A 15,232-nucleotide genomic window follows, 5' to 3' on the forward strand; every position below is an offset into this window, starting at 1 on the left:
CCGCTATAGAAATGCCCCCACTCTTTCTTCTCGGACTTGGCTTTTTATGTTGGAAAATTACTTTCCTCCACGAGCCACCCCCTTGTTTTGTAAAAGGTGTATTCATAAATACACTAGAGGGACGGCAGGGAGAAAAGTGAGGTAATGTATCACTTCCCGTTTATGTTATGTGCCACACGCACGTGCAACAAAAGTACAATGGACCCACAATTGGATGATCTAAAGAATTTACATGGTGATATTAGACCTGGCAAATGGGTGGGCCGGGCCGGATCAACCCGCGGGTGATGCGGGTGCGGGTCACACGGGTCGGGTCAAGAAATGACCTGCATTTTTGCGGGTCAGAATTTACGTGACCCGCGCGGCCCGCGGGTAGGCCGGGTCAACCCGCGGGTCACCCGCAAATTCAAACAGTGGTTAAATTCAAACGATTTTTTTAATTTAGGAAAATGTTAAAACTTAAAAGTAGGGTATGGCCGGCACCGTGGGATGATCCAAACCGTCCATTAGATGGCCCACAGCCTAAATAGGTTGTGCCCCAAAAATCATTTCAATAGGTTGATCCCAACCCTCCAATCTATAGAGGGTTAGGATCAAGTGATCAACCCTCTAACATTCAAAGCGGAGGGTTGGGATCAACCTATGGTGCTAGTCATAACCTATTCAGGCATCAAACCCTTAAAAAATAGATTAGCATGACAAAATCACCATCCTTTGCATTAGAAAAAAAAGCCATCTAACTAGATTAGCATAACAAAATCACCACCCTTAAAAAAGCCAAGTGACTTGCGGGTGCCCGCGGGTTGACCCGACCCGACCCGACCCATGTTTTTGCGGGTTGGGTCACCTGCGGGTTAGTTTTGACGGGTCACTAAAACTCAGACCCGTGCCCGCAAATTTGCGGGTGGGTCGGGTCAACCCGCGGGCACGGGTCGCTTTTGCCAGGTCTAGGTGATATGGAGAAGGCTTTCTAGGCACTCCCTATCTATGTCAGGGCCCAACAAATGAATTGTTTGGATCACCCAAATAATGAGAGCCCCACTGTAATTTTTGGTGGGTGTGCATGCATGGCCGTCCACCATATATATAATTTTTGGGGATCTAAACTGTAACCGTTCATTTGTTGGTCATAATGAAGACAGGCCGGCCGTGCCACAAAAATCATCTCATATAATGGCCCTAAACCTCCAATATATTTGGTGAAAAATGGAAGGCACGATATAGAAGTCTGCATGAATGGGGTTTAGGATCATACTATTTAAGGAGATGATTTGTATGTATTTCCACCATATGAAAACTCTCTTATATGAAGGGTTAGACACGTCTAATGGCACATCCATACCGGCCCAGTGTGTCAATGGACCTAAAAGGTCGAATGGATGCAAAGGATCCGGGATCCAAACCTTAAGCGACATGATTTGTACACAAGAGCTGGATTCATTCATGACTATCGGATCCATATCCTAAGGTCCAAAATTATTTCAGCTATTTGACGGAGCATCAAGATCCTGAATGAAGGGACAATGCATGACAATACCCTTAGTATTTTTCGTTAGGAATCTAGTCATGAGGGATGTTTTTGTAATATTTAAAAACCCTACTCCAAAACTCTACTGGCATAGCGGACCTTAAGCAGGCAGAATGGGTGCAATGAATAGTTCACGCATTGAACGGGATCGTACTAGAATAGCATGTGGACAAGAAATAAGGATAAGGCTATTCTACCCAGACAGGACCCTTTATATGTCCTTTAGACCTGATCGAGAGTTCATATTGGTCCATGGGCTTCCCTTGTGGCTTAACATGAAATCCTCCCTACTCAAAATCACAAACTTAATTTACTCTCTCTCTCTCTCTCTAACCCTATGCCTTAACTGTACAATACAATTACTACCTAGGACGAGCTCTAATAGACAATCTAATTCGACATATATCGTGATATAGACTCAGAAAGCAAGGTCCAAAAATCACCCCGAAAAGGATCTGACCAATAAGGGATCCAAACAGATTGTGACCAAGAAATAGGTTGGATCCATTGACATCCCCATTCATAACAAAGCCCAGGAATATAAATTGTTTGGGTCATTAAGCAAGTGCACCGGACTTGTACTTTACGATCATTTATTTGGTGGGGCACTTCTTGGGTCCAAAATAAATTATGACTGAAATGATTGTGGGCAGTGATAAATCAACCCCCTAATATCTTAAATCGACCCCATATCTCTCTCTCTCTCTGCACTGCCCTATATGGGGTCAATTTAAGATATATGGGGGTCGATTTATCACTGCCCATGATTGTAACCACTATACAAGTTTCTTACTCTTTTGGTAGTCTTGTGTTGAGCTAAAATGATTAACTTAAAATAAGTGAACTATAGTCCATGCCTTTATAAAAACTTAATACAAATAAAAGTAAAAAGGGATAAGGATTGACTAAATGATCCGGTATGGTCGGTTACCGCTTACAACAAATCTCAGGTGTAGGAAAACTTAACTAGTATTTGATGAGATTGTTGCCATCTGCCTAACCTACCACCCTCGATGCTGATGCAAGCCAAAACACAGACAAGGTAAATCCAAGTTGACTCGGTGTGGCATGATCTAGTAATTGGTTGATGCAACCGAGTATTGGATTGAACTAGCTGAGAACTCGGTTGAAGTGGTCATAACTCGAGAGAGTCGAAAAAAATTGATTGAAATGTGAACTCAGAAAAGAATGCGGCCAAAGTAAACAGGTGTCGACTCGACCGATTGAACAATGTAGCAGGGGAATTTTAAAACTAGATATGGTTGTGGTGATCGCTGCTTTTAGGACCATCTAAACAAACATTGGATAGTAATGCAAGAATAGAGATAAACTTAGAGCATTTTTGTTGCTTTGGCTAGAATCATTCTGAAATATTTATGTTTGTTACAAGTTTTTAAAAATTTGCACGTAAATATCTCAATAATATCATTTAAAAAAATGAGAAGAATTAAATCAATTGAGACTCGAGATAACAGAAATAGAGTCATGATCAGTTCAGTTCTCTTTAATTAGATAATATCGGATTGTCTCTAAACTACCATTAAACTAAAAATAAATAAACATTTCTCCTTCGCTGATCATTTTAGGTAACTGTTTGGATGGTTACGATCATTTGCTCGAATGGATCTTCAGTGTAGATGATCGGGACAAAGAGTTGTACCATATTATTGTGCTACTCCCTTGTATTGCGGAAGGACCTCAATTGACTCGTATGTTCCAAGTATGGTCTTCTTGTTTTCAAGATGCTGCGAGAAATTAGCTACCAATAATTCAGCAAATACTTTGAAAGTGATTTATTAGCCCCTTTTTCACTTGGAACAACCCCTCTAGTGTATTTATGATTACTCATTTACACTAGTTGTGGCTGTCCCAAGTAAAAAGAAGGGACGAATATATTATTTCTCTTTGTAAACAACGCTAAGAATAATCTCTAATTAAAGACGTATACTTTGTTGCATATGGGTACACGCGCGTGCGAAGGACCTAATCCTGCTTTAACCGTTGGCCTACCCTTCCACAACAGAGTAGGAGAATTCGCTTGGAAAGAAAGGAACGGCTATTTTTCAAATGTCCAAACGCAAAGTTAAGCAGCGACATCAGATTGGTAACTGTCGCCATATTGCCGTTTTCTCTGCATTGGTGGCCAGATATTCTTCTCTTTCTCTTCTTATCTCTCTACTTGCTTCTTCCTACTCCATAAATGGCTTGTATCTGTTTATATTTTATTTCTAGTTAATGAAATAATATTTCCACCCCCTTTTCCACCATTTTCATCCCCGTTTATTTGTCTTTTCGTGAAACTCTCTCTCTCTCTCTCTCTCTCTCTCTCTCTCTCTCTCTCTCTCTCTCTCTCTCTCTCTCATGGGTTTCTTTTATTTATCATGAAAAATGTCATTGTAGCATCAAATTCCATAGAACATGGTATTTTCCTTTTCTATGAGTGAGAGAGGTGTCATCTATCTCCACAAAAATAAAAGATCATGTTGTCATCGATTTCATATGTGTAGTTTCATGTGGGCTACGTGTTTGAGTACTCTCTCTCTCTCTCTCTCTCTCTCTCTCTCTCTCTCTCTCTCTCTCTCTCAGTTTTTTACGTAAATGTATCTTTCTGTTGTTTCGTATTTCCTCTTTTTATAATGTATATTGGCTATGGTACCTGCTCTACACTCTTCTGCCACGCATTACCTAAACCAGCAGCAAATTTGGAAATCATTTTAAATGGAAAAATGCATTTTAATTATCTGTAATGGAATGATAAAGGTGTAATCCTTTCTGCCCAGTTTTCTATCTTTGCGATTTCAGATAACCATCAGATCTTGGCAAAGATTAATTGTTGTGCATGTGAGAACCATCCGATCATGATTTAACAGCTTTTAAAATCATTTACACCGAAATTCAAATCATTAATCTTAGTGTAGAATGTACCGATTAGGGTTTTCATTAGGGAGTTTTTTTTTTTTTTTTTTCTAACATGAGAGTCTAAGCTTGGGCATTGAAAATGAAGCCAGGCAATCTAAGCCGTTGACATGGTCAGATCTGACCAAATGGTACTTTCCTTCCATAATTTTCTTTTCCAAGTGACATAAATCCTTCATAAAAACTCATAGGTTTGGCATATAGATGAAATGGGTCTTTTGCAGTTATTTTGCTTCATGTATAATTTCCTAGGGTTTCTGGATGTGGAAGCTATCTAAACTTCCCAACTGAAAAACGGTCCGAAGTCTATGTTGGAACCGTTGAAAGCGAATATGTTTTTTTCCTTTAACTCATTCCATCAGTAGACCTACCGTACCTAACCATGTACCCTTATTGTCTTAATCTTTATAAGTTTTGTTTATGTTTTTCTTTAGTTATCACCTTCCCTTTACTGCTTAACAAATTCCCAACAACTCAATGGCTTTACATAGAATAATCCAAGTTCCTTCTACAGTTGATGAAGTTGTGGAAACTTGAGAAAACAAGAAGAAAATGTTCCTTGAGTGTAACCCACATTGAGTTTTTGGTATTAGGTACATGACAAGGATATATGTATCCTAACTGACAAGGAGATATGCCTTCAAATGGATTTTATACTCACTTTGATGGAATCCAACACCTTTATATCGTGTATAGAAATTTGGAGAATGTATCCTTTTCATTTTGGTAGTCTTTGGTATAATTAATGTTTAAGAACTTGGTCATTGTAATTAACAATATTCTATGATCGATCAACATATTATTACATCTCTAATGCTACCAAATATAAAGTGTAGCAAAAAGTTGGTATTATAAATTTATGTATGATGAAGTTTAATAACTTCCATAGTTTTAAAATTGATTAGGGTTTTTAAACAAGCTACCATAAAAGTGGCATCTGTGCTTACATTCTCATATGTGATTACATCGTTGTCGTGAGCACCTTGTGTGATATATATATTATGTGTCACACAATAATGAGGGCTTCCACAATCATATCAAACGTACATATAAAGAAATCGTCTAATAAGTGTATGCCGAAAGTTTAATGACTCGATCAAGAATGGTCGTTTCTTTTCCATCGCTATAAGGTTTTTCTTGTAGTGCAAGTGTTGATGGGCATAGTGGGAGTCACAAACAATGATGGCTACACAGATTTTTTTTTTTGGTAACGAAGGGTGTCCCCACCCCCTTCGGGGGTAGGACTATTTCCCTACAGATGCGCGCAATCACCCGGAAACCACGCACATCGGGTAAGCAAGGGGTGATTCGAACACTCATCACTGGGGAGCAAACCCATGACTTTACGCCAAAGAGCCACACCCTTCCGGGTTTGGCTACACAGATTTGTCGTAATCGAAATTGACGAAATGAAACATACATATCATTGACACTTAACAGTCTTTCCAAGGAGAATCGTTCGGGAGAAAAGAAGGGACAATTTGATATTAGTCAAGAGATCGATATGATTAATAGGCAAAGAGTAGTGAATGCTGACTCATTTGCCGAATTCTCTGTAAGTATTGTCATTATGAAGTTCAAAACTATCAGCAATCAATAGTAATCACTAAATCGAGAATTACCTATACATGTTTCATGCGTGTGGCCGAAGGAAAGGAATACTGAATAAAATGCTCAGGGTCCCATTTTTTTTATCCTCGGTCAATTTTCAATGATACTAAACGATTAAAATGAGTATATCCCGGAGAATAATTCATAACAGAAACAGCCTCTTTGCAAAGCAGGGGTAAGGCTCTTTACATGTAGCCCTTCCCAGACCCCGCAATGACGGGAGCCCCGTGCACTGGGCCGGCCTTTTTTAATAATTCATAACTAAAAAACATGACTAGATTGCGTGGAAAGACCTTAAAGTTCTTGAATATTTCAGTAGAAAGTGACATTTGGATACTAACATTTTCCTAATGGAAGATTATTCTAGACTACTTGTTTTATATATAATACAATGTTGGTAGCACATTTTTTGCGAAATCCATATTCAAGGGTGTTGAATTTTATATAAAGTTTAATCAAGATGGCATTGAATCCCTCCCCCTCCCCTCCCCTCCCTAATAATTTTATTTTTAAAGAAAAAAGAATCCAATTGATCCATACATGAAATAAGCTAGGGGTATTTTGGTTATTTTTATCATATAGGGGTATTTTGGCCATTTTATATGAAACATTGGGTTTTTGGTTATTTTGTATGAAATATGGGTATTTGATCATTTTCTACAAGAAAAGTGTACTTTGCTCATTTCTAGCATGGTAGGCGTATTTTGGTATTTTCATGAGATAAGGATATTTTGGTCATTTGTATGAGACGAATACCTCATTTCCAGTGAGGTAAGCGTATTTTGGTCTTTTTCATGAGATAAGGGTATTTTGGTCGTTTTCTATGAGATAGGGGTGCATTGGTCTTTTCTATGAGATATGAATGTTTTTTGTTATTTCCAACAAAATAAGGGTGTTCTAGGATATGTAAACTTGTATGTAAGGGCATTTTTTATTATGTTCTATGAGATAGGGGTATTTTGGTCATTTCTCGTGAAATAGTGGGCGTTTGGTTATTTTTTATGACATTTGGGTGTGTGTAGACACCCCATTTTGGCCGGCCCCCCAAAATCCCAAAATCGAATAAGAACCTCGAAATCGAATAAAATTCCTGAATTCCGAGTTCCGAAATCAATATTTGAACCCTAGAATCGTGAACCTTGATCCCCGTACCCATGTTCCTGAAGTTTATAAATATCACAAAATATCCCTGAGTTTTTAGTATTAGCACTCCTCCATTTGTACCGTTAAGCTCTAAATGACATTTTCACTAACCCATCTTGTCTTTCAGTGTTTATCAAAGGTCATTACATTTCTTAAGAAGCTCTCACAAGCCTTTTAGAACCGAATAGGCAAGATCAGTTGGTGCGCTTATCTAAGCATGGCTGTGGCAATATCATTTCAAAAAGAAATCATTTATCCCACCCCTACTCTTACCTGGGACACCCCCTATACAGCAAGCAAGAATGGGAAATTGCACCAGAGGGGGCTGTCCATGGAAAGTAGAGGGTGCGAATATATCATTTCCCTTTTCTACTTGGGCCACCCCTTTGTAGAATAAGAGTAAAAAAAATACACTGGGGGGGGGGGGCTGTCTAGGTAAAGAATAGGGGGGTGTGAATTTCTTTTTTCCCCTTTTAAATACCCAGCGAATTAGTGTTTAAAGAGGGTGCTCGTTTTCGCAACCACAAGGGATTACAGAGAGAGAGGGATTGCAGAGAAGAGGGAACCGCCGGCCTTCTCCCCCACTCCATGTGACCATCTCCACCCTCATCTTCCTCTCCACTCTACCATCACCAGCAACCCATGTTTCCGTAAACCCTCTCTGCCATTCCTTCTCCACCAAACCCCCTTTTCTAACACCCACCTTCACCATCTTCTCCGGCCGTCCTTGCCGGAATCCGGCAAACCCACTTCCATTACCATCCAAACCTAGCCTCCACCTATCACCCCCATTACACCATCATCTTCTCCCCCAAAACCCCTGCCCATTAAAACCCTAAACTAATTTTCAGAGACCCACCTCCGTTCACCTTCACCTCCATCCACACCATCACCCTCCTCCATTTCAGCCATCTTGTTCTTCATCATTTTCTCCTTTGATTTTTCACCACCACCACTATCCCCACCACCATCAGCTTGCTCTCACAGTTACCAAAGACCCTAACCCTCTATTTTGCTAATCCATAACCCCAATTGGATCCACCCTACTCATCTACATCACAGCCACCACCATCACTTTGTTAAAACTCATTACAATCTCCATCTCATCTACTACCTCTCAAACCCTACCCATTAAAACCCGGAATCCGACCATCCATCTCGACCTGCCCAATTCCATTTTCTCATTAAACCCATCTCCTCCATCACAAGCCCCAGATCCGACCATCCTTACCTTTGTCCGAGCACCTCAAGTTGCGGCCCACCGCAACTCCAACAACCCCACTGGAATCCGACAATTCCATCAGGATCTGGAGTGTTGGAGAATTTGTGGGAATCTGGACCTTTTGCTTGCAAAAGAGAAGAAGAAGCTAAGAGGATTATTGAAGGGCCGAACCCTCAATCCGTGCCAGCCATCTTCAATCTTAGGTAATAATCTTCTTACAATTTCCATCATTTTATTTTCATGGTTTATGAAATTGGGTGATGTTTTGATCATTGGTAGCCTGTTTGATGGTGGTAGAAAAAGTCCATTGTTTGGATCTAGCAGAGTAGCACTGTACAAGTGTGGCCCAAAATACAGTAGGGTTTGTATTATTGGAGTGACCAAGTAATTCATTTGTTGGCCCCTGAATCAAATAGGGTATATTCTGCAAAACCTCTCCACAAAATTGATTATGATCCTATGGCTTCTTAGGGCGTAGATCAAAAGGATACAACTCAGTTTAATACCATGTTTCTTTGGGTCTTTGTTTGTGAACTGGTAAGATTGCATGGTTAAGTCTAGGTATTTTAACCTTGTCTTCATTTGGTCCATTAGGGTTCCCATGTCAGGAATTTGCTATGAGCTACATGTATTTCTTCGAGTAAACAATATATGGTAGTCATTGTTGTGGTAGGGTTCAGTTGTTTGGCTCGTGAAAATCTTGGGATTGTCATACACTTTGAATAGATATTTTCTTTTACAGTCTTGATTGTTGGGGATTTGGGTTCGAATGCTATACTGTTGCTACCATCATAAGTTCCCATATTCTCTAGTGCCCATTTCTAATTGTCCATGGAGCACCTGTTAAAGTTCTCAAAAGTCTTATTTGATGTAGACAAGACTTAATTGTAGTTGATGCATATAGAGTCCCCATTTTGGAGTTATGAACAATTTGGTGTCGTGTGTACTTGCACTACAATTCATCCCTGCAGATATCATGTGGCTATGCTTCTTGTGCATGCTTGAAATCATATTTGCTCATGATATCCGAGATGCCATGTGTCGAAAATTGCGATGCTTCTTCTATGAAAATTTTAGACGCCATTTTCTTGTCCACGAGTGTATTGAGTACTTTCTCTTTCTTTTGTTCCATGAGCAGCTACAATTTGCTTTAGTACAATGGCTTGGTAATTTCTAATTTGTTTGTTCTTGAGAATACAAAGTCTCATGTAGGCCTTGGGTATTCAGCAACAACATGGTCAATAGCCATGCCCCATCTAATACCCTTAATTAAGCAGTGCTGTCTTGTTGGATAGAATTTGTTACCCGGTTGTTTATTCCAAGTCAGTTTGGAGATGGAGCTACCGATGCCTATGATATCCGCACTACCTTTGGGAGAGCCTGGCGAGGATATTGTTCCCTTGATATGTCTTAAAATGGTTAGGCTATCCTCTAGTTTCAGTATCCTAGGTTACATCTTCTCGTTTCGCAGGTTGTTCCCCTAGCCTACTACTCGGAGCCCTTCCTTATCTCTTATACTCTCTTCTCTTCGGGTGCAAGGTCGATGTTCAGATTCCCTTTTGGGTCTTTAGAATTTTTTCTTATTTTCGGGACTTTCATTAGGATTTTGGGTTGTCATAGGTGTTTGTCATTTATATCGATTGTCAAGAATTCATCGTCGGGTTTAGACGATGACTGAATATTTCTTGAGCCAACCCCTTACCCTTCCTATAATTTTTCCTATCTTAGGGTCTTCATGGGATTTGAGGGGTTTCCTTTCTTTTCAGGATTATTCTTTGCACGTTCCTTGGGATCCTTTCGAGTTTCGAGATTCCATCGATTTTGGAGACTCTTCGTCATCTTCCTCGGGTTTAGGCGATGAAGGCGTTAGCCCAAGCCCATCATTTAGGGGACTTGTCAAGTCCCAATAGTATTTCCTTTTCTCTTTTAGGAGATTTTTCCAGTCATTTTAGATGCCTTTACATGTTAGTAGCCTTTTTCACGCTAGGGCAATGAAGGCGATAGCCCAAATCCATCATTAGGGGACTTGCTCAGTCCTAGTAGCGCCCCCCCTCTTTTATTTAGTAGACCCTTTTAGTCTTTGAGCACCCTTAGATTTTAGCCCCCCTTTATCATTACAAGGGCGATGATGGGGATACTTGGAGCCCACCTTTGTGTATAGGAGGCATGCCTTGCCTCATTTATAGGGCCCCTATTTGGAATCAAGTCTTGTCTCATTTAGAGGGTTTCCCCTTTAGGAGGCTTACCTAGCCTCATATTAGAGAAATTTCTTCCTCTGTAGTGAGTCCTTGACTTATCTGTTCCCATACTTTGGTAGCGTGATTAGAGAGTCTTTGACTCATTTACCTCCACTTTTGATAGTATTATTAGAGAGTCTTTGACTCATTTACATCACTTCTTTAGTATTATTAGTTAGGAGCTTCTCCTTAATGTTGTTGTCACTCTTCTTTAGAGGCTAGCTCAGGCTCATTAGAGCTTTGTCTTTTGGGATCTTAGATCGTTTCCTTGTCTTTGGCATTATCTTACTAGGTTTAGGAGTTTCCCCTGTTAGCCCTAGGGTTTGGCCCTAGGTTGTTGCTTTGTGTATTCCCTAAGGTCTTTGACCAAAAGGGTGAAAACCATTTAAAAATCCAAAAACATCTAAACCATTTAAAAATCCAGAAACATCTAAAACATTTTAAAAATATCAAAAACATTGGAAAAGCTTTAAAATTCAAAACACTGGAATATTTGAAAACTCAAAAGCATCAGAAATTTAAAACATTAAAAATATTTGAAAACATTAAAAGCCTTAAATCATTTGGAGTGTTAGGTTTTAGTTAGGAGAGTTCGTTCGCTTGATCCTCTTCCACGAGGTACGTAGTTCAGCTTGAGATCTTTATCACAAGTCCAGCCAAACTTTTTAAATAAATCATTTGAATTCTTTTAAAAAGCCAAAATCTTTTTTAAAAAACCTTGTTTTGAACAAGATCTTCCTCTAGAGTTAGGAGTTTGTCCTAGATAGAGAGTTTTTTTAGAGTTAGGAGTTTGTCTTTGATGTGTGGTGTGTTTTGTTTGTATTTGTGTTAGAGTTATGAGTTTGTTACGCCTCCGTCCGGTCAGTTGGCGATTCACGTCGCCGACTGATGACTAAGTCTAGAATGCGTTAGTGATCCCATTGTTTTTCTTATGACATACAGCCTAGTTACACATAGGTTGTAGGAACCACCTGCATTAGCTTATGGCTAACCTACATTTAGTTAGGGCATATAGGATGTCCTAAAATCCATAATCCACTAGAATTTAAATAATCGCACAGGAAGCTTTAATAACTAGTCCGGTCTTTTAAGTCGAGTCTATGATAGAGGTTTAGATGTCTTAGGCATCATAGTTTAGAATAGGTGGGAAGAACTACGTTGCCTTGATACTCGTGGAGGCGGAGATACGTAGGCTTCTTTGGATGAACATCAGATCATCTAAAGATTCGGGTTTAAGCATTAGAGTCTTAAGGTCTGTTGTTAGCACTTTAGGGCTTGTGTTTGCATATCGATGATGATTTCCGCATAGGATCATAATAGCGTGTGTTCATTTCCTTGCTTACTTACGTGCTTAGCTATAACATTTACCTACTTATGTGCTTTACCTACTCGCTTAGTTGTAGTTCTCACATGCTTAGCTGTAATTCTCTATCTTTATTAGGTTACTAATTATTATCATTTACTATCATCTACTGACGTTTGCTCATTGCACATGTTTACCTTCTTAGCTGTAGCGCTTTACTGCTTTACTGTTTATTCTATCTGTCATTTACTGCTTTTTAGATGAGATGTGTTAAGATTTTATTTTATATTAGGCGCTATGTATTCGCCCCAATGTAGATAGGCGCTATGTGTTCGCCATAGGTTTTCATTACTGCATTTTCTATCTGTCATTTACTGCTTTCTAGATGAGATGTGTTAGGATTTTATATTAGGCGATATGTATTCGCCCCAATGTAGATAGGCGCTATGTGTTCGCCATAGGTTTTCATTACTGCTTTTTCTATCTGTCATTTACTGCTTTCTAGATGGGATGTGTTAGGATTTTATATTAGGCGCTATGGATTCGTCCCAATGTAGATAGGCGCTATGTGTTCGCCGAAGGTTTTTATTTCATATTCTTTTATTTGCCTGGCATTTTGTTTATTCCTTATTTCATTTACTATTTCTTAATTCATTTAATGATTAACTGTTAATTTTAGATTTCCTTTCCTGTATGGACCTTATACCTTTAGTTGTAGTATGCTTGTGTTTGTCCACCAGAACTTAGACACCAGTTAGGCATGTCACTCATAATTTAGCTGTGATTAGGCGACACTTCTTCCATTTATTCTGTATATTCTTATTATTTTATCCCCGGGTCATGCATGTTTAGGTAGACGTCCACTCGGGGATATTTGTTCCCATTTCACATGATTTTCGCCCAAAACTCTTCGAGGTTAATATTAAATGGCATAAGAGACCAAGTGCTTGCACTCGGACGAATTGGGGGTGCTCTTCGGACCTTCTCCATTCGTAATCAGGCACGAGCCCATATATATTTCTGGCTATCCATTGCACAGAGGATTTGTTTTTTGGGTTCCATGGCCTATCCATGAATGGCGACTCTAAGTTTATTTTAGATATGTTTTGGTTTCGAGCCTTGGCTCCGGATTAAGACGTATCTCTTTCTTTTTATATCGCCGCCCGTGCTATGCTATGAGGGTGGCATCCGTTTCGAGAGTTCCTTGGTAGAGCTCTCCTTCACACGTGGATGATTCAGAGGATGTAGGAACTCGTTTCCTCATAGTTCTCAGGATCGGGGTCCACAGTGTGTGATCATTTTCTATAAAAAAAAGTATATTTTGTTCATTTCGAGTTAGGTATGCGTATTTTGGTCTTTTTCATAAGATAAGGGTATTCTGGCTATTTGCTGTGAGATAGGGGTGGATTGGTCATTTCATTGAGATATGGGTATTTTTGTTATTTCCAACGAAATAAGTGTGTTCTAGGATAACCAAACTTGTATGTAAGGTTATTTTGATAAACTTGTATGTAAGGTTATTTTGATTGTTTTCTATGAGATAGGGATATCTTGGTCATTTCTTATGAAATAATGGGTTTTTGGTTACTGTTGATGAAATATGAGTATTTGATCATTTTCTATAAGAAAAGTGTGTTTTGATCATTTCTAGTGAGACAGGAGTATTTTGGACATTTTCATGAGATAAGGGTATTTTGGTCATTTGCTATGAGATAGGGGTGCATTGGTCACTTTTTATGGGATATGAGTATTTTTGTGATTTTCTATGAAATAGGAGTATATTGGTCATTTTCTACTAGACATCGGTATTTTGGTTATTTTTTATGATATGATGTATTTTAGTGATTTTCTATGAGGTAAGGTATTTGGTGTTTTCTTATTAGGGATGCAACTTGGGTCGGCCTCAACCCGAACCCAACAGGTTCAACCCAATTTTGGCTCGGGTTGGGTTGGGTTAGGGTTGGGAAAAGCCAACCAGATTTAATTTCAGGTTGGGTTAGGGTTGAGGCCTTCGCAACCCGACCCGAACCCGACCTCTGTCCTCTAGTTTTCTCATGTTTTTCAAGGATTACGCTTTTTTTCCTTGTATTTTTCTATTTGGCCCGAGATGAACCCGACTCAACCTGAACCCAACCCAACCTGATTTGGAGGCGGGTTGGGTTAGGGTTGACCATCCTCAACCCGAGGCTCGAGTTGGGTTGGGTTAGGGTTGAGAGAATGCAATCTCATGTTGGGTTAGCCTCAACCCGACCCAACCCGACCCAAGTTGCACCTCTATTTCTTATGAAATAGGGGTTTCGCAGGATTTTTTTTCCAAAATATTTTTAAGCTTTGCCTCAAAAAACGTTTCTCAAAATAGTGTTCCTGATTGTACATACCAAACTTGTTTCACCTAACTTTAAAATTTTAAATTGAAAAAAAACAAATAGAAAAATGTTTGTCTGATACAATTCCAAACATCCCCTAGATGTTCAATGAGGTTTTTCACCTCTGGTAGACTGTATATTTAAGCTGAAATGCCTTAACAGATTGTTGTTCTACAGAAAGGATCCTTCATGCAAAATTTTAACTTATCTCTCAATGGTTACTTCTGTTGTAGATTATCACTTACAAGATACCTCAACAAGATATTCTATCCTATCTCTTGTGTCAGTACATTTGAGATGTTATATGTTGTGTGCGTGTGACGTCCAGTATTTTTCAAAAAGTACTTTGGACCCACTTCATACGATGATCCAAACTATTCATTTCTTGGGCCACAACGTAAATAAGTTGTACCCTGAAAATCATAAGATGATCCACACCCACTTCATAGGATGATCCTAAACCCACTGATATCTAGGGGGGCTGCACTTAATAGAAATCTCTATAGATCGGACAGTTAGGTACAACCGATTTATGTTGTGGCCCTACAATTGAACGGTTTGGAATTGGATCATCCTGCACTACAAGAAAAAGGACATTTAGCGACGTTCACGAGCATCGGTAAAACATCGTAAAAACATCGGTGAAAGTAACACCGACGGTTTGTCGTAGCGTCGGTAATGCTACCGTGACTAAACCCTTTTACCGACGGTTTCAATAAACCATCGCTGTATGATGTTATACCGACGGTTTTAAACGTCGGTAAAAAAGGGGTGAAAGAGCCGGAAAAAGGACATTCACCGATGGTTGTTAACAACGTCGGTAAAGGTTTTTTTACACCGACGGCCATGAGCGTCGGTAAATGAGACTATTACGACTTTCTCTTAAAACTATACCGACGTTCATTG

Source organism: Tasmannia lanceolata, unplaced genomic scaffold (genome assembly GCF_043159265.1).
Source record: "Tasmannia lanceolata isolate RefF3 unplaced genomic scaffold, GAP_Taslan_0.1 ptg000005l, whole genome shotgun sequence".
NCBI lineage: Eukaryota > Viridiplantae > Streptophyta > Magnoliopsida > Canellales > Winteraceae > Tasmannia > Tasmannia lanceolata.